This window comes from Curcuma longa, unplaced genomic scaffold (assembly GCF_044706935.1).
Source record: "Curcuma longa cultivar G26 ecotype Majalengka, Jawa Barat unplaced genomic scaffold, ITB_CL_G26_1.1 contig_24983, whole genome shotgun sequence".
Classification (NCBI taxonomy): Eukaryota; Viridiplantae; Streptophyta; class Magnoliopsida; order Zingiberales; family Zingiberaceae; genus Curcuma; species Curcuma longa.
This window is the reverse complement of record NW_027432600.1, coordinates 4,489-25,812: the sequence shown is the minus strand read 5'-3', so window position 1 is coordinate 25,812 and position 21,324 is coordinate 4,489. Positions and strand designations below refer to the sequence as shown.

At 36.2% G+C, this 21,324-nt stretch overlaps 1 pseudogene; it reads right to left on the bottom strand.

Annotated features, from left to right (window-relative positions):
* Nucleotides 1–12,835: 12,835 nt before the first annotated feature.
* On the bottom strand, nt 12,836–20,390 carry LOC141818481 (zinc finger BED domain-containing protein RICESLEEPER 1-like; annotated as a pseudogene).
* Nucleotides 20,391–21,324: the final 934 nt, after the last annotated feature.

The following is a 21,324-nucleotide window of genomic DNA, read 5'->3' as shown; positions in this document are numbered from 1 at the left end:
TTCAGGTTGTTCCATGTAGATTTTCTCTTCTAAATTTCCATTGAGAAAAGCATTCTTCACATTCATTTGATGTATTTCCAACTTCCACAATGTGGCAATTGCTAATAACACTCTAATAGAGGTTATTCTTGATACCGGAGTATATGTATCAAAATAGTCAAGGCCTTCACGCTATCGGTAACCCTTAATTACTAATTTACCCTTGTATCTATTTATTGTGTCATCCGATTTTCTTTTTCTCTTAAAAATCCACTTACAACCTAATGACTTACTTCCAAGAGGAAGATCTACAAGATCCAAGTATGATTTTGTAAGATAGAAGTGATTTCAGATGCAATTGTTTCTTTCCAGTGAGGTCCTTCAGAAGATCTTAGAGCTTCTGTATAATTCTGTGGTTCACTTTCCAACATAAAAGTGATAAAATCCGATCCAAAGGATTTTTCCACATGAGCTCTTTTACTCCGTCTAAGCTCTACCTCTTCTAGTTCACCCTCATGTTCTTCTTGTGTTGCAAAGGTCCTCTTTGAGGAACTTGCTTCCTTTCTAGTCTTATACGGAAACACATCTTGAAGAATGAGGCATTTCTCGATTCAATTATCGAGTTCTTATGTATTTATGATATTAGTGATTCATACACTAAAAATATGTAAGCACTACTATTCTGTGCATATCCTAAGAATATGCAGTTAATAGTTTTTGGTCCTATTTTGACCCTTTTTATATTAGGTACCAATACCTTAGTAAGACACCCTCACACTCGTAAGTATTTATAGGATGACTTTCTACCATTCCATAATCCATAAGAGCTCTTGTCTATATTTTTCTGGGATACCTTATTTAATAGGTAATTTGCTGTCAGCACAGCCTCTCCCTATAAATTTTCTGGTAGCCCAGAACTTAATAAAAGAGCATTCATCATCTCTTTTAAAGTATGATTTTTCCTCTCAGCAACACCATTTTGCTAAGGAGTATATGGAGTCGTTGTTTTGTGTCTGATTCCATGTTCAACACAAAACTCAGCGAATGGTGAAACATATTCACCTCCTCGATCACTTCAAACCACCTTAATCTTCTTATTAAGATGATTTTCAATCTCAGTTTTATAGAGAATAAATTTCTCTATAGCCTCATCCTTACTTTTTAGAAGATACACATAACAGAATTGTGTTATCATCTATAAAAGTAATAAAATATTTATTTCTACCATGTGTTGGAACCCCTTTTAGGTCGCACACGTCTGTATAGATTAAACTGAGTGGTTCTGTATTTCTTTCAACATGTTGAAAAGATGACCTTGTCATCTTCGCTTCAACTACACTTTTGTTTCGGGTCAAGTAGGAATGTCGGAATGTTTTGCATGTTAATTAATTTTCATATCAAATTGTAATTAACATGACCTAGTCTACTATGCCACAACACAGATGACTCAAGCATATAAGAGGAAGAACTTTCATTTTTATTCATCTTAGGCTTAATGGCCATCACACTAAGCTTAAAAAACTCATCATTTTCATACTCCTTTCCTACAAACATTCCATTCTTGGACAACACTACCCTGTCTGACTTAAATACAATGCAAAAGCCATGTTTGCTTAAAAGTGATTCGGACACTAGATTCTTCTGAACCTCCGGAACATACAACACATTGTTCAGAATTAAATCCTTGCCCGAAGTCATCTTCAGCACCACTTTTCCACGACCCTTGATCTCCGAGGTTGCTGAATTCCCCATATACATTTTATCTCCGTCTTTAACTTCTTCAAAGTCGTGGAGAAGCTCCTTGTTATAGCACATATGTTTGGTGGCTCCTGTATCAATCCACCACTGCTGAGGGTTCGAACCGATGAGGTTCACTTCAGAAATGACGGCGCAGAGATCCATATCCGGCCCCTCGCTGACATTAGCCTCATGCTTCTTTGGCTTTTTGCAGTCTGAAGATTTGTGACCAACACAGTCACAATTGAAGTATTTCCCTGTGAACTTCGTTTTGCTAATGCCTCCTTTAGGCTCCATCTTGGAATACTTTGATTTCTTCCGTTTTGAGCCCTCGCCATGTTCAACAACATTGACCTTGACCACTGACTGAGTGAATGATCGTTTGTCTGAGCTCCTGTTGTCTTCCTCAATCCGGAGTTGGACGATGAGCTCCTCGATATTCATCTTCTTTTTTTTTTGTGCTTCAAATAATTCTTGAAGTCCTTCCAGCCGGGAGGGAGCTTCTCTATGATCGCTGCCACCTAGAAAGTCTCACTCAGCACCATGCCTTCTGAGTGAATCTCGTGCAGGATCACCTGAAGCTCCTGGACTTGGCTGATCGCCGTCTTAGAGTCCACCATTTTAAAGTCCAGGAACCGGCCAACAACAAATTTCTTGGCCCCCACATCCTCTGTTCTATATTTCAGGTCTAAGGATTCCCATAATTCCTTAGTCGACTTCTTTATGCAGTATACATTATATAACGCATCTGCCAAACAGTACCTTGGGTGGTTCTTCAGTCAAGAACCTAGCCAGATTAAGAGTGGTCAAGTAGAAAAACATTTTCTACTGCCACCTCTTGAAATTCATTCCTATGAATTTCTCTGGCTTCTCGGCATGATTGATTGGGACTGACCCAATCGGTACAGTAGGAGTCGTTATCTGCACCTGTTGAGTAGTTGTCTCTGCTACTGTCATCTCAACTTGGTCCACAGCCATCGCAGTAGATACGATTCTATTTTAAGACTGTTGACAATCTTTGCCGGAGAGAGCGGAGTGGTCGAGAGCTCGACTGCCAAGAGCTGAGTGTCGAGAGCCGAGTGCCGAGACGCCGAGTGCCGAGTGCTCGACTGCCGAGATGAGTAGCTGAGTTGCCGAGCCGAGAGGTCGACTGCCGAGTGTCGAGCAGAGAGCCGACTGCCGAGATGAATGGCCGAGTTGCCGAGCTGAGTGGTCGAGTGTCGAGTATTGAGTTGAGAGTCGACTGTCGAGACGAGTGGCCGAGTTGCCGAGCCGAGTCACCGAGTCCGAGACATCGAGAGCCGAGAGCTGAGACGCTAAGTTTGAGACGTCGAGTGGCCGAGAGCCGAGACCATGACGTCGAGTGCCAAGACGGATGATGCCGAGGCCTACGTTCAACGCAGTTTCCTTAAAACAGATTCGTCCCCTCCGGCGGTACTTAGAGGACACGACGAATGTCTATTTTCTAGGATACAATGACAGGATCGGAGAAACGATCAAGCACAGATCGTTCCCGGTGAACTGATTACACCCAAAGGTTATCACTAGGGGAAGCAGAGCAAAGGGAAGTTAGGATCGAGAATAGTATACCTGTGGTCTGTAGGGATCTATACGCGCGAAAAACTGATTTTAATCGCATATAACGCAGCGGAAAATAGGATCCCTCCAGAAGATCCATGCGAAAAATATACTCGTTTGACGATTCTACCTACTAGAATCGAGGTTACCTTTGATGCGAGTCCTTCACAATCTCGACAGCAACTCTTGCCTTCAAAGGTTCACGAATCTCAGCACGATCAGTGTGTTCGCGCCTCCACGGTATCCACACGAACACTGAGATGGAGAAGAACCAAACTGTGGTGCTAGCCACAAGATAGGGTTCGACCAAGGTGGTAGAAGAGAAGAGGAAGAGGGAGATCAAGAGCATCAAGAAGTCCTTCATCAAGAGCCTCTCACCCCTTTTTATATCCCACCATGGGATGAAGGGTTTTTGGCTTTTAGTGATCTAAGGAATTAATATTTTATTAACTCTCATGCATCTCATGCATAAAGATCTTTCTCTTCTTTTAATGAAGATCATGCATCTCATGCATGATAATCTTTCTCTTCTTTTAAGGTGAGATGCATGATAATCTTTTTTGATGAATTCGAATTGACTTGTGTGACTTGAGTTCAACTCGAGTCTCACACAATTTGAGTTGACTTGAGTCCAACTCGAGTCCAACTCAATCCGAATTGACACTAAGGGCTAATTATAACATGGTCTCCCATCGCTTCCTCTTTTATAACCTCACAACATATCTTCCATTAATTGGAGATTAATGGCTTAATTTGAAACATCAGTAATAATACTCGATCGTTTAAATGCCAAGTCATTAACTTGTTCGTTACAAAAATGGAACGGGATGGCAAAATATTGGTTGATCCACTTGGGCAAATTATTCGCAGACCAATCCGACATTCGACCTACACAAGTTGTCTTGCGGGTAGTGCAATCTGAGCCCTGGATTTGCACTCCCCTTGCACACCCATGCATGAGAGAGAGCCTCTCCCCATGCATTTATTCACAACATCAATGCTTGTGATACAATATAAACCAATTAAGTTGCCACTCAACTACCAATGTGGGACTAAAACTCCTCTATATGAGGGTTTTCTCCATCCTTCCATTTCTTTGTTTCCATTCACATTTTCAACAATTTTAAAGTGTTTTCCAAACTAAAGCTACTGAGCTTTTTTATGCTTTTCTTTTAAACGACTAAGTTTTCTTACACAAAGACTAAGTTTTTTTAAAGCTGAGTGGTTTTCAAAAGTTAAGCTAAAAAGACCACGTTAATTTAGGGGAGAGAAAAAATCTCTTCATGTTCTTTCAAAAGTTAAGTGATTTTCAAAAGTCAAACTAAAAAGACCATGTTAATTTAAGAGGAGAGAAAAAAATCTCTTCATGTTCTTTCAAAAGTTAAGTGATTTTCAAAAATTAAGCTAAAAAGACCACGTTAATTTTAGAGAGAGAAATTGAATTAAAGGGGAGTTTTTTGTTTAATGATGTTCAACTTTAAAAATGCTTTCAAAATGGTTTCTATCTATTCGATACTTAACTTTAAACTAAATTGTCATAATAAAAAGGGAGAGATTGTTGGTGCAGAGAGCACCAGATAATTGAACCTATATTTTGATAATGTCAAAAGGTTCAAAGTTAAGATTAAATTGTGGACTAATGAGATAAGCTGATCTGAGTATGCAAATAGCATAGGAAAGTCTTAGCTGGAGGATAGGCAAGATAAAGTCCTAGCTGCAGATTAGGCAAAGAAGTTCTGGTTAGTGGGACTGAGCAAGGAAGACTTGACAGATCAAAAATACCAGATAGGGGAGTCTAGGCAGGTCAGTGGACTAGACGTCTAGCAGGTTGATGGGTCAATGAAGATCGGACAATGAAAGGAAAGTCTAGGTCAGAGGATCGGATGTTGAGCAGGAAGTTCAAACAGGTTTGGATCGTATGTTTGGCAGACAAGTAAAATCTTCTGAGATGAGTGGGTGAGGGCGCGTTCCCTTGAAGGAAATAGTACATGTCGGTCTGACCTAGGATTTTACAAGAAATCTAAAAGTCAAGATCAGACAATTGTAAAAGTGACTTAATTTCTTGAATTATACTTGTATTTCTCTAACTCTGTGATGCAGAAAAGCAAGTTTAAAGGAAAATCAACAAAGGAGGTTCTGAGCACCCCTATTGGATCCAAATGTCCAGAGGGTTTAGGTGGCCCAATAAGCTCCAGGCGGCGGAACATCACTTTTTTGAGCCAGCGAGGCAGATGAGATGACAAGTCCTTATTTACAAGGACACCTCAACCTTTAGGCACCTGAAACAGTTTAGGCGCTCAAACAAGGATAAGACACAGCGAAGCAAAGACTGATCCTGTAATCACCATGTCAGCATTCCAAGCACCCGGAAGGGATTCAGGTGCTCAGGCATCACTTTTTTGGGCCAGCGAGGCGGATGAGGTGACAAGTCCTGATCAACAAGGACACCACAGCCTACAGGTGCCTGGAACAGTCCAAGCATCCGAGGAAGGATAAGACACAGCGAAGCAAAGATTGATCCTATAATCACCATGTCAGCATTCCAAGTACCCGGAAAGGATCCAGACGTCCGGAGATGGCTAAGTCAGTGATTACAATGGATCAGATAGACCACAGTGGGGCGCCCGAAAAGGTATCCAGGTGCCCGAAAAGGTCCATATAAGCACCCTCGAATAGAAACCTTAAGACAACATTCACGACTATTCGACAACACCTATTCAAGTGCTCCACGCTTTGAAAATGTCGTTGCGACTCCAAGACACTATATCAACATCGTGATCAATCAATTCCTGATTGACATTAGCTGACTGATATCAAACATCAATCGACTGATGTCATCAGTCGAGTCGAACAGCTAAATCAATTAGCTCTATTCGATTTCTATAGTCATTAGTCGATTGATATTGTAGCAAATTATTATTTATGATTACTGCAATAAGTTACTGTTCATGATCGCTGTCGCAAATTATTGTGGCATAGTTATTATAGCACAATTACTATAGCAATTCTATTTTAAGATTTTACATCCATTAATCGATCAATACATTCTATCAATCGACTAATAGTCCTATTTCAGCTTTACCAAACTCGAATTCTCGTCTTGTCTGGTATCCAATTGACCTCAACCACTAGGACTTCTTTTGCTTGACATCCGATCAACCTTGACCTGTCAAAACTTTCCGTTGTTTGGCATCAGATCAATCTTGACCTATCAGAACTTTCTCGTTGCCTAGCATCCAATCAACCTTAACCTACCAGGATTTCTTCGCTGCCGAATATCCGATCAGTCTTGACCTGCCTGGACTTTACGTCTCGTGCCAACTTCCTGTTGGACTTTCGACTATTAAGTATTTGGTTAACTATGACTCATTTGGATTTTTCATATCTTATCAAATATCTAATCAACCTTGATCTACTTAAATTTTCGCTCAACCAACTAACATATTGATCAAACATCGAAATCCTAATTGAAGTCAACTCGAACTTGATCAACTTAAACAAACATTGGACGAGGGCGATTGCACCGACATAAAATTGCTCCAACTTGATTGAAAAATAATATTATATTAGAATGTCTTTTTTCATATCAAAATTAGTTAAATATAATTAAAATTATTTAATTTAGTCAAAATTATTTTAAAATTAATATAATATAGAGTAATTTGACTAAAATTACTTGTATATATGTCCTAAATTACTACACGCAATAATTTTAACAAAAGCTATTACAATAATATTGAAATAAAGATATTTTGAAAATAAAAAAGGGGAAGATGTCATTTTGAAGATAATAAAAATAATGGAAGTCTTTTTATTTTCTTCGTCCCAACTCAAAAAAAAAGGAAAAAGATATAAGTGAAAAAAATTGGCATGGATGAAAATTTTTTAAAAAAACTTAATAGCAATTACTTGATTGACCCATCTCTCTTTGTAATCTAAGTATTTAATTTTTACTATTCGAAATAAATAAATTCTAGTTCAAATACAATCTTCGTCGGAGGGGATCTAAATATCAATGAAGAGACATCAATTCAAATTCTGGATCATCAAATTGAGAGAAATATTAAGAGAGATCAAGAATTCTCACTATTTCTTAGATTTATGGATCAAATTCAATTCAGTGGAATCTTTCACTCATATTTTTTTCTATCAAGAACATTTTATGAAATTTTTTGACCCTTGAATTTGAAGTATCCTACTTTCATTGGAGGAAAATGTCCTACAGTGTATCGTAGTTAAGATTTGAATCGTGAATATTTGAATAAACCACTAAGCATCTTACCGCTGCACCATTGCTCGGAAGACTTCTCATTTAGCTTGTTATTCCACTTGCCCTAATTGATTTATGTCTTATCTTTGGTTCGATTTGTCTAGTTCCTTTGAATCTAGCTGATATACTTTACTCTCACATGTTTAACTTGCTAGCTCATATCTATGACTCATGCTATCCTTAGTTTTAATTCAACTTGACTATTTGTCTGACATACTTAGCCTATTTAATTCATACTTAGTTTATTTTAATCACTTTTAATATTTCCCACTTTATTTTACTAATCAATCTCCCCAACTTCATTTTCTCAAGAATAATATATCTAATCAATTCCTCTATCTTATCTAATGGAACGCACATGTATTATTTGAAGATATACAAAAAAATCTGATAGTAATAATCTACCATTAAGTTTAAAAACACACACAAATCTTTGAGGTTGGATATCTTATCAAACTTGATGGCTTTCCTTCGTGCTCAGGTCTCTCCCTTCCCTCCTTTCTTCTTGTTCCTCTACTCATCTCTCAGTGGAATATATGATCCTATGCGTTAACATTCATTAATGGGCATTGACGCGATCAACGTGACTCCTCCAACGATCAAATCAACTCCGGGCTGAGAGTGAAGCTCGCATGTGCGCGAGGAAAAGACAAAAGAATTGAGAGAGAGAACAAAGACCTTTATGTGTGAGAGAAAATTATACCTTCACTTACTTTCATCTGCCCTTATATAAACGGATAAGAAGAAGATCCACGTGGGCTGCCACACGAGTCAAGAGTCGACTGAGTCAACGAAAAAGGGTCAGCCTCCAGGCGAGGCAATGGCTAAGATGTACATCTGACAGTTATTGATCGCAGAGTATGGTGATTGCAGTTATCAAGAATTATCAGAGGATGAGGTCGAAAAGAACAACTCAACAAGGATGCCTTTGCTCGGGTAAGCTGCTTAATGGGAACACTAAGTCAAGAGAGTTTATCCAAACATGACCTTGGAGAGGAGGTTTCCACCCAACTAATGTTTGGCAAAACAAAAACAAAAAACAAAAAGATCAAGCATGACTCACACTCATTCTTGAGCTCAGCACAATTCTAATACACTCATGTTTGTTGTTTATGTTAGCTTAATTAAGCCACAGCTAATAGGTTGTGAAGGCATTGGGTCCATTATAATCACACAATTGCATGCTGCATCATATTGGGAATCCTGCTCGATCGTGGCAACCAACAAAAAGATAACAAGGACAATTTATAATAAAAAGGGGTGTACCTTGTCGAGGATAATTAAAGTCATATTCGTCCATGGCACTTCAAAGCCATGAAACTCAAGTTAAAAAATATAATGATGTGAAACGTAGTACACACCGGTGCTTTGCCAATGCCATGCATGTCTTCAGTCGCGTTGACTGCTCCAGCATGCATGTCAACGTCTACGACTCTCTTCAAAAGCAAAAGGAAAAGGAAAAGCAAAAGTCATGGTGGGAACAATTGGATTTTGATTGACTCAACCTTGGCGTGCTAGAGTCTCTGTGAAATATATATATAAATATTTGATTTGTATTTGAAATTATCTAATTTGAGCTAAACTTGAACATATTTGATAATTTTTTTGAGTTGAATTTGAATCTATAATATTTTATTCGATTATTCACGAGTGGCTCCTGAGCCGAACTTGAACTTTGATTGTTTTTATATAATTTTAATTTAAATATAAACAAGTTAAGATCAGAATAACTCAAATCAAACTTAGAATTTAAGTCATTTTAAATTATAGTTCAATTCTGCTTGTATTAGGATTGGAACAATTCGAACCGAACTTGAGCTCGAATTTTGTTTGAACTAAGGTCGAGTCAAAATTATTTATTTTTTCAAGCTTCAAAACAAATTTGAATATTACATATATTTTTCAAGCTCAAGCTCAAACTCAAATATCAATATTGTCATACTATTTGACTCGATTCGGTTCATTTATACCTCTAGTCGTACCCCAACCAAATTAACCAAGGGTAGGTAGGTCTTGATAAGGGGTGTAATCAAGTCTAGCTGAGCCAAATAGTAAGAGGCTTGAGCTTGGCTCATTTGATTTTTCCCTAAGCTCGAACTCGGCTCGAGTTCGATTTGAGTTTTAATACTTAAGCTCGAGCTCGATTTGTAACGAAATTAAATAGTTCGTGAATGACTCAAGTTCGATTTGAAAATAACTCATTTAAAAATTAAATAAGTTTAGTTCGAACTCATTTCATTAACATATCATTTTGAGATCGTTAAACAAGCTCGAGTTCGAGCTCGTTAAGAAAATAATCAAGCTTGAGTTTAAGCTTGTTAAGCACATAATTGAGCTCGAGTTCGAGCTCGTGAAAATCCCCTATAGTACATGAACATCAACTATATACAGAACATGATAGTTACTTGTAAAAATAAATACATAACATACAAAATGAAAGCCACAAGAATTAAATTAACAAAACATTAAACAACTTAAAGTGTCAACGTAAATCTCTAACACTTAATAGTTCTTAATAATATATAACATGAAAATTACAAATAAGGAAATTACAATATAAAGGTTTCCAAAACACATAAAACCATCATAAATCATTCTGCACAATAAATAGTAAAATTGATAAGTTATATCACAGGTTCACACCCAAACATAAAGAAATAAGTTCATATCAAATGTGGACAATATTGGACGATCTAACTTGTACATTTAAGTGAGTTGGTTCAATGCCCTACAGTTTATTTCTTTAAATTAGTAAACTTGTAAAATACAAATTATCATTATGCATCTAATAAACTCATAGTAAAATAATAAATTATATGGAGCTTGTGATTTTTCACATGTTAACAATGATATATATATAACTAACTAAGAAAAATCAATAATATCAATCTTTTTTAATAAAATATTGAACTGTAAATAAAATTAGACAAAGTTGAGAAAGAAGAATTCATAATCAATAAAATCATGCAAAAAAAAAACATGGTGAAGCCTAAGATACGGTTAAGCAAAAGCAAGGTTCACAATTGAGTCACTCTTTAAAACATATCAAGATAAAAATGGACTCCCGAATATAAAAATGAAAGAAAAGAATGGAACATAAAAAATAACAAAATTTAATGTGCATAGTAAAACTAGAAGTTGAGAGCCATAATATATTAAAATAATAGAAATGCATGTGTAACAGCAGAGGACATAATCATGAAAGAAAATTTAGCGCACAATGGACACCTGGGTGGTTTTGCCAAGGGATTGCTTTGCCTAGTGGGTAAGCAATCCTTTTAAAAATGGCAAAGGCGGTCTATGAGCGCCCAAGGAAAAAAATATTTTTTTATAAATTGATTCTTTACCTTTAATTATTTGATATTGTAGCATAACACTGATTAGTGTTGGGTTGCAAGGGTGTAAACATAGTCCCACATCTAAAGTACATGAAAAAGATCATGGGATTAAAAGGATGGAAAGTATCTCCATTGCATGAGGCCTTTTGGGGAAAGCTCCAAGAACAAAGTCATGAGGGTTTAGGCTCAAAGTGGACAATATCATACCATTGTGGAGATATTTTGATTCCATCGGTTTTAACAAGTGGTATCAGAGCGAGACCGCTCTTCATCGGACTAACCACCGGATGAGCCATGATCCAGATCTAACCATGTGATTTGAATCTTAAACAAAGGAAGTGGGTGCTCCCGTGTCTAAATCAAGAGGACCAGACACCAGATGAGAAGTCCTAGTAGGTCGGGTGGACCGAGGGGTAAAAAGTCCTAGTTGCGACTAGGTGGGTGAAATCCTAGTAGGTCGGGTGGACCGAGGGGCAAAAAGTCATGAGGGTTTAGGCCCAAAGTAGACAATATCATACCATTGTAGAGATATTTTGATTCCATCGATTTTAACAAGTAGTATCAGAGCGAGACCGCTCTTCACCGGACTAACAGCCGGATGAGCCATGATCCAGATCTAACCATGTGGTTTGAACCTTAAACAAAGGAAGTGAATGCTCCCGTGTCTGAATCAAGAGGACCAGACACCAGATGAGAAGTCCTAGTAGGTCAAGTGGACCGAGGGGCAAAAAGTCCTAGTTGCAACTGGTGGGAAGTCCTAATAGGTCGGGTGGACCGAGGGGCAAAAAGTCCTAGCTGCGACTAGGTGCGAAGTCCTAGTAGGTCAGGTGGACCGAGGGGCAAAAAGTCCTGGTGGGTCGAGGATTCAGACATAAAAAATGACGTTGAAGGGGGGTATGTAGTCCTTTGTTTGAGGGGGGATTGTTGGGTTGCAAGGGTGCAAACATAGTCCCACATCTAAAGTACATGGAAAAGATCATGGATTAAAAGAATGGAAAGTATCTCCATTGGTATGAGACCTTTTGGGGAGAGCCCAAGAACAAAGTCATGAGGGTTTAGACCCAAAGTGGACAATATCATACCATTGTGGAGATATTTTGATTCCATCGGTTTTAACAATTATAAGCTAGTTAAATTGAGAATTTATGATTATGAATAATCACTTATATATGCATTAAACAATGAATAACTATTTACAATTGAAATTAGACACCTAATGTTTCAACTCCCAACTCAATCAACCTTGCTTTTAATCTTCTTATTTCTTATTGTTAAATAGTTAAAAGTTACAATAGTTAAGTACAAGATATTTGAATTATAAGAAAATTTTTAAAAAGGATAAATGGACAAATTTTTCAATATGTTACATCAAACTACATAGGAAAATCACAAAATAAAATGATGACTTTTTTAATACCTTTTGAAAGATGATAATAAAAGCAATATTTAAGTCAATTGAATCTCTTTAATATCTGATTTTTCCTTTTAATACAAATATATAGTATCAAAAAATTAGACATGAATAAAATAATATACAGAACAAATGGGAACATGTCAATAACTAATTAAATAGGATGTTTATGTACTCACCTTGATTTTTCTCTTGATTTCATAATGAGCATGCAACCAATCTAATGCACAAAGCAATACTTGGGCTATTTTTGTTCCCAAAGAGGCACGATGAGAATCAATTACCCTACCATCGACACTAAAAGCTGATTCAGAAACTACTGTAGTATCGGAATTAATAGTACTACACAAGTCATTTTGATAAGATCCTAAACTTTAAGTTGTTAAATCTCTACTAAGACAATGCATCAAAGTCAATTTGATTTTCACAAATAATACACCCTTCACCCAAGTACACATCTAGTTTAGATTTTACTTCCTCAACATTGTCAACATTGTCAACATTCTTAATGTAACTAGAAAATTATGCCCTTACTTTACCTTTTCCTCTTCCATTTAAACTACTCTGATCAATAGAACTTTCTCTTTGAGTTTCATCTTGAAATTACTACTACCAACACTAGCTTCATGACCTTCAACATACTTATTGTACAACATGTGAAATGTCTCACAAATCGTAGAAATGTGCTCAATTGCATCACCAACAAAATAGATCTCCAAAAAGCATCATTCAATCAACTTCATCTTATTTCTTGGATCAAACACTGCTGCTATAAAGATCAATAAGTTGCTATCACCCCAATACTTATCAAATTTAGCCTTCATCTTTTAGCAATTTCTGCCATGAAACTTCCTTCATTTGCACTTGCTTCATTTAACAACTTTTTATAGTGTAAAGTTTAGGAAGAAACAAGTTAGAAGTAGGATATTCACTTCTTGAAATGAGATGAGTTACTTCATTAAATTCCTTAAGAAATGAACAAACAATACTACCTTTTTCCAATCCTCCTCACTTGGCAAAAAAAGTATAAGTTGCATCCCTTCCTGCATAGCTAATTAAAAAAAACATCTTTGAACTCTAAAACAGTCGATAACATGTAAAATGTTGCATTCCACCTCATGCAACAATCCAAAACAAACTTCTTTGAAGATAGTTTCAATTGCTTTAAAATTTCACTAAATATATGAATACGAGTCTCTGAGGCAGTTATGTGTTTCACATTTTCACGCACATTGAAAATAATATCTTGAATCTCAGATAATCCATCTTGCACCAAAAGATTAAAGATGTGTGCACAGTATCTTATATGAAATAATTTACCACCAAGAGAAAGATTATTTTTATAGGAGAGATTATCCTTTAACATCCTCACAGCTATATCATTATAACTAGCATTATCAACTATAACTGACCATACCTTATTTTCAATTCCCCATTCAACCAATCATTATAATATCTTTAAACTCAGATAATCCATCTTGCACCAAAAGATTAAAGATGTGTGCACAATATCTTACATGAAATAATTTACCACCAAGAGGAAGATTATTTTTATAGGAGAGATTATCCTTCAACATCCTCACAGCTATATCATTATAACTAGCATTATCAACTATAACTGACCATACCTTATTTTCAATTCCCCATTCAACCAATCACTTACAAATGGAAACACCATTATGAGGTGGAGGAACATCTAAAAAATTTAGATTTCGTTTCTATAAATTCCAATTAGAGTCCACATAGTGACAAGTGATAATCATATATGAAATTTTCTAATCTAACTTCTATAAATCAGTAGTCACACTAACTCTATTCACATCTTTTAATGATGTCATAACTTTTTTCTTCTCAATTTCATAAGAAGCTGTGCAATCTTTTTTCATAGCAGCACGACTAATCTTTTGATAATATGGAATCATAGTCCTCATCAATAAATTGAATATTTCATATTCTGAGAAAAGAAATGACAGCTCATGAACAATGATCATGTGAGAAAGAATCTCCCTTATCTTCCCATGATCATATTTGAAATTCTAGATAGCATTGACAATTTATAATTCAATAATAGTTGTAGAGACAGTAAGATTATTTTGACCTTTCTCACTAATCTGCTTCCTCATACAGCCTTTGAGATGCCTCGAAAAATAGGATGTAACACTAGTCTTATTTATTGTGAGTCGATGTTTATAATTAATACATTCAGCTTTTATTGTCTCATTCGGAAGAGTAACCTCTTTAAAGTCATCTCATGCTTTTGATGTCTGTTTTCTTTTCTTTGGACCATATGGACTTTCATCCTCTTCTTCAGTGGTCTTAGGTTGTTGCACATTATTGGTTTCAATTGTTTCACTAATATTATTTGCTAAAGGTTGAATTTCTCTCAAAATAGGACTTACGATAGAATCTTCAATTGATAAGTGTGGAGTTGACATTGAATACAAAAGTCTTGCATAGAAGTTGCATAAAAAAAGTCTACAAGCAAACAAACAAACAAGTTTTAAGCATCAAATCAATAATCACTCTACAAGCAAACAAGTTTTACTCGCTACTAGAGAAAATGTTGGTGTTAATTTAATTGTAGAGATTCCAAACTTGATAATAAAGAAAACCAAAGTCACATCCTAAATGGCGTTTGTGTGTGCAGTGTGTAGGACCAGTACATGCGCTAGAGGGGAGATGAATAGCACTCGTTGTTTTTGTTTGTTTGTTTTCTATTACATAAACTTGCAGCGGAATTAGTAAATAAGACAGGGACATACGGATTTACTTGGTTTCTAACTCCCCATGATTAGTGCGTCCAAGGCTTATGCATAGGAAGGCGCATGTCCACTAATGGTCTCATTTCTGGACTTTTGTCCGAAGGCGGAGAAACCTGTCTTACAGTCCAAAATATATATAAATGAAAACACAAATTGTAAGACTGAAATAAAATTAAGAACAACACCCGTGTAGTTAATCTGGAAGTTCTGAGTGCAGCCACTCCTCCTGGGGAATTTCCCTGGTTGCACAAGTGAGGCATTAGTCGCGTTCAGCATCACTGCAGGATGAAGAGTAGTGAAGATTAGGGTTAGTCTAGTCCTCCACACTGAGGCCACTTATATAGACCCTTCCGGGCGCCTAAATTTTTATCCGGACGCTTGGATCTGATCTGATTTCTTCGATCTTTATCGGGGTCGATTCTTTTTGATTCGGGTGTCTAGACCGTCCGAGCGCCTAGAGTAACATCCGAGCACCCGAATTCAAATCAACTCAGGTTTAACCTGAGTTAACTCCGGGTTTGGTTTGACTGCTTCTGTTTGTTTCTCTTATGCTTCTTTCATCTTACTTCTAGTTCCTAGTCCCTACAAGATCAGCATATAAACAAACAAGCAAACATAAGTCTACCTATAGTCCGTCTGGCCTACTAGGCTTACCTAAGTCTTACACGTGTCTAACTTCCAGTTAGGACTAATCACTTCCATAGGTAGACTTCTCACTTGCCAAACATCCTGTTTGGATTTTTTTTTTTTTGCTTAACCTCCAGTTAAGACTAGTCACTTCACAAGTAGATTTCTCACCTGTCAAACATCCGATCACCCTTGACCTATTTGAACTTTTCCTTACCCAATCTCCAGTCAAGACTTTCTTGCCCAGCTTCACTCATCAGGACTTCCTGCCTAGCCTCCAACCAGGTCTTCCTTGCCCAATCCTCTAGATCAAAACTTTCTTGGCCTAGTCGCAACTAGGACTTTCCCTGCCTAGCATCAACTAGGACTTCTCCTTGTACGGTCTAACCGACTAAAACTTCTTGCTAAGTCTAACTCACTAGGACCCCTCGCTAGTCTTCTGGTCAAACTGACCTGACTAGACTTCGCTCACATCCAAATATTAGGTCCTGTTTAGATCAATCCTTGGTCAAACTGACCAAACCTAGGTGTATTATCAAACATCGAAACCTTGAGGACAGACTAGTGCTCTCGCACCAACATAGTGTGCATGGACAGAGAAAGAAACAACAAGCATGGTTGTTTGACTTGCCATGCGCAACAGCTGTGCACCGACACAGATTATGCAGGACACAGATTGGGACAAGGAGCAAAAGGTTGTGGAAACCATAAACAAAATAATAGGAAACTAGGAAAGGAAGCAAAAAATCTCACCTTAAATAAGAGCTTGGAGAATGGAGATTAAGGTCGAAAGACTGTCTAGTGGGTTCGAGCATAGAGATTAGGGACTGTCAAGATGAAGATCAAAGATAGGGATGATCAATTGTCGAACTACCATTCTCAGTGTGATTCACGAGGAGGCATTCTCTACAGGCAATTCACGGAGGTGCTGAGGTAGTGAGGCGGATGGGAGTCGGCGATTCACAGAAGCGCTAAGGCGGATGGTAGTCGGTGTAGGGTTTTACTTTTACGATTTTACCTAAGACAAAGAGAACAAAGGGCTTTTATTTATTTATTTATTGAACGGGTTGAGTTACTTTTATCTGAGAGAGGAAAAAGTTGCTTTCTTTTATTTCAACCGTTGAATGGGTAATTTGTTTTGAATTTTCCATTGAGATTTTTTTCTAAATCCGTGAATCAATCCGAACCAATCATGGGCAAGTCCATCTGACCCGCAACCCACTCAAGTTGACCTGCCTTTGTAGGGATGTCAATTTAGGTGGGTCGGGTGGGTTCGAATCGGATTGAAGCAAGGGTATTATAAAAAAATCTCAATTTGAATCCGACCCGGACCCAAACCAAACTAAACACTATAAACTAGAACTTAAACTCGAGCCAACCAAAATAACCCAACCAAATAGATCTGATTTTTTACAATGCAATATTATCTCATATTCGTTAATAAAATAATTAAATAAAAATCCAAAACACATAACAATATTATTTTTATTTTAACACATAATAACAAACCTCGTCTAAATATGATAATTATATTTTATGAATTTAAATATTTAAATTTATAAGTTTAATTATCTAAACTATTAATTACTCCATAAAAAATAATTATTTAAAAAATTTAAATATTTCACAAAATAAATATTACATGATTAAAATTTATGATGTCAATATAAAAAAAAAAGTCTTCAAGTATCACAAAATAACTCAAATTTCAAACTCCACCGCTTAATTCAGGTCAACTCAAATCCAATCAAAAAAAAATTAGACTAGATTTTGGATCCAACTTGATCTGACCCAAACTCTAAAACCGCTAACTCTAACTTAATATTTTTCTTGTCGACTCTAATTGAGTTCATTTTTGACACACTAGTCTTTTGAGAGTATCATCAATGAGAGAGGAGAAAAGCATGAAATCATGAGTGAGGGAGAAACAAGATGCAAGAACATCAATGAGAGAATCAAAGTGTATGAGATCATCAACAACTATGAGAGCATATGTTTTTGAGAGATCAATGCAAAAAAAAAGAAGAATCAATTAAGTTTTTAACAATACAATATGCAATTAAAAATTAATAATAAATAAAATTAGAATAATTTAAAGTTAATAATTAATAATTTTTTTAAATTAATCTAAAATTAAGAGTAAATGTTATTTTTTAAAAAATATATAAATAAATATTAAACATATAAAAAAATTATATATATATATATATATATATATATATATACATACACACGAACCTCTTAACAAACATATTCATGAGCCTTTTAACGAACATGTTCATGAGCCTATAGCGAACACGTTCGCGAGTTCACAAATTAAATATTGTTAAGTTCGAACTCGATTCGATAATATTTTCAAGCTCAATAGGCTCGAGCTTGCTCGTTGACTTAATTGAACGAACTTGAATGAATTTTTTTAAACCGAGATCCGAATAACTCGCAAACGGCTCGGCTCGATTACACCCCTAATCTTGATTGCCATGGGCATGCATACTAATGTCAAAGTTTATGCTAAGCGTTATAATTTTTTTGGGGCAACAATTAAAAAGACATTTTTTTATTGGAATTGTGAAAAGATCTTTTTTTTATTAATCATCAAAACCAGTACTGTCACATTTTTATTACCCGAATTATTTATTTTTGCTCCCGCGTGTAGCCGAATTGATACTCGAGTAGGTTTGCCATCAATAAGGCATGGTTCGATTCCTGATAGGTGCAAATACTACTTCAGGGTTATCTCATGCCTCCTGTCTAGGAAGGTCGCTCTGCTAAGGCTGAATAAGCCCTCGTGATTTATCCCCTTCTTGAGTGTGTGGGGTCGCCCCTCTGACTTCACCTTTTGCCACTAGTTTATTACTTGAATTACTCTTTCTTACTTGAAAATTAAATCACTAATTAGGTAAGTTCTCAGGGTCAACATCATATTTAACAACTATGAATTGTAGTTGCTAGAACACGTAGATTCATAGCTACTACAATGTATAAATACTTTTTTAATTTTTATCCAACCTTGTTTTTTATTTAGAGCTGATCATGGTTTGGAATTGATGGTTCAAGGGTTTAAAACCGATGATTTAGAATTGTCAGTTTGACTGTTTCATATCGACCCTTAACCTTAACTGTTTAAGACAGTTACTGTTCACGATTCAAAATTGTCTATCTATAATTTAGTTCATAATTCATGACAGTTTAAAATTATTATTATTATTTAAAATATATATTTAAAAAATCTAAATTTATAAAATAAAAAATCCAATGGTCAAAATCGTGTCCAATGATCGTTGACTTAATTACGAATTTAGTTTATATATCACATACGTTATATCGTTTAATTAATTTTTATCTTCAATGATAGTTTTTATTATATATATAATTTTATTATTAAACATATTATATTCTTTAATTTATTATTGGATATATCATACAAATTAAATAATTATTATAAATTTAATATTAAATAAATAAATAAATTATTAAATAGTTAAGAGAGTTAAATAAGATTAATAAATTTAATGAGTTAAAGGTAGAATAGTCTGACGAGATAAATAAATTATAAAATTAATTTTAATAAAAAGATAGAATAATCCAACCTAAATTGAAAAATTAATTTTAATAGAAAAAAAGTAGATTAATTAATATTCATTCAGACTATTAATATTATAAATATTATTAAATAAAAATATATAGTTAAAAAATCTAAATAGAATTTTAAAAATTAAAATTTTTTAATGAATCAATGGTTAACCAATTGAATCGTTAGATCAACAGATAATCGATCCATTGACCCGGTTTTAAGTTTAAGTTGAATCTGATTCGAATCCGACTCGAGATCGGGTCTATTTTTTTTTGTATGTCGACTGAGCATAGGCCATGCGACTCAGAGAGGGCCATCAAACGCATCAAATATCAAATGCTCAGGTACTCATTATTGCGTATTCTGACGCACAGAATAATTAATTAAAAAGCTTTAGCCCTTCAGTTCATCATTAATGATTAATCCTCTAAATAATTAATTAAAAAGCTCTTGCCCTTTAGTTCATAATTAATGATTAATCCTCTAAATTTAGGCAGCAAGAACTGGATCAACATCATCAAGGGGGGCAATGCGTGCTGTGACTGCATGGGGAGCGAAAGATGCATAAAGAGAAAGCGTCGACGTGCTTCTCGAAAGCTTTTACTCTGAATTTAACGAGCATGGGCTTGTAAATTAGCAGGCATGTTCTCGTCTAATGATGTTTATCTTCTAACACGCATACTGCTGTCTCTCATGCTTCCTTGTAACATGTGTCTCATTAATTTGAAGGAAAGAATTAATGATTTAGAATTTATTGTACGAGTTTCAGGCTTCAAAAGGTTGCTTTAATTTGCTCCTCGAACAGAAGCCATCATGAAGAAGACATGCAATTGCTTGTCTGTTGATCTCTGCTTTCTATAGAAGCTTTTCAGAGAGGTATTAGTTGAGTTCTAGTTAGTATTAATGCTGAGACTGTATAGTGCTTCATGGATTGATGGAAACTATGTAAAAGAAGCCTCTGCTTTTGAAGAGAAGAGAAGAGAAGAGCTGAGCTGAGCTGCTGCTGCTTTTGAGAAGGCCCAAGGTCACCAAGGCGGTGACCGTACGCCTCTGCTTCTCCTCTCACCGGCAACGCGTGCTCCAATGTCGGCCTCTTTGAGCATGACCTCACCATGTGCTCCACTAAAAGGCTGATATCAGCCACAACACAGCACTCCTTTTGCCCACGGCCATCATATGGCCTCTGTCCTCGTTGCCCTGGACACCTTTATCTGTACACTCCGAGGACACGCCCCCAAAAAAACTGTGCCTTTGCTCCACCCGTTGAGATGGATTGAGGCCGGGAATTGTTAACTGCGGTTGCTTGTTTTCAGTGACTTTGCTTCCGTTTTAATCCACTGACTCGCTTTCAGTGCTGTTTTCTCTGCAGATTAGGTGTTTGAGAGAATGCCGCATGGCTCTTTTGCATGCTTGGGTCCAGCACAAGACTGCTTCTCTCGTCATCATCTTGGTTTGTTTGGATCATAATATTTTAGCCTATTCATCATGCGGTCACCGTTGCTCGGTCAAATCCGTTTGCATAGCCATCATTGGCACAATTAAAATAGCATCATGAACTGCTCAGGCCTCTTCAGCCCTATTCCATGGTAAAGAATCTATCTAGTTCATCTCCTTCCAAAATTTGAATGGAATTATGGAAACATCATTAAGTGGAACAGAAGTCGTGGTTTTATGATCAGGAAGTGCTTGATCATTTAATATTTAAAAAAGGAATCTGATATAAGAAAATGAGTGGTAGAATGACCAACTTCAAAGTCATACACCATCCTCTTATTCTGCTGATATTTGTAAAGTTGTAATCTTGCCTGTTGGCCATTAAATGCATGACTGTTCATATTCTCTAAAATCCAGATCTGTCACATTTTAACAATAGGATAATGACAAATTTAGGCACAGGACATTTGTAGACTCAGACAATTGTCTGTGATCGTAGATCCTAATGCACATGTGACGCTGGTTAGCACAGCATGTTTTCTCCAATGCAGTAACAACAAGCCTTCTTATTTTAGTGTTCTGTCCTTTGTAGCCATTGTCTGGTGCATCTTTTA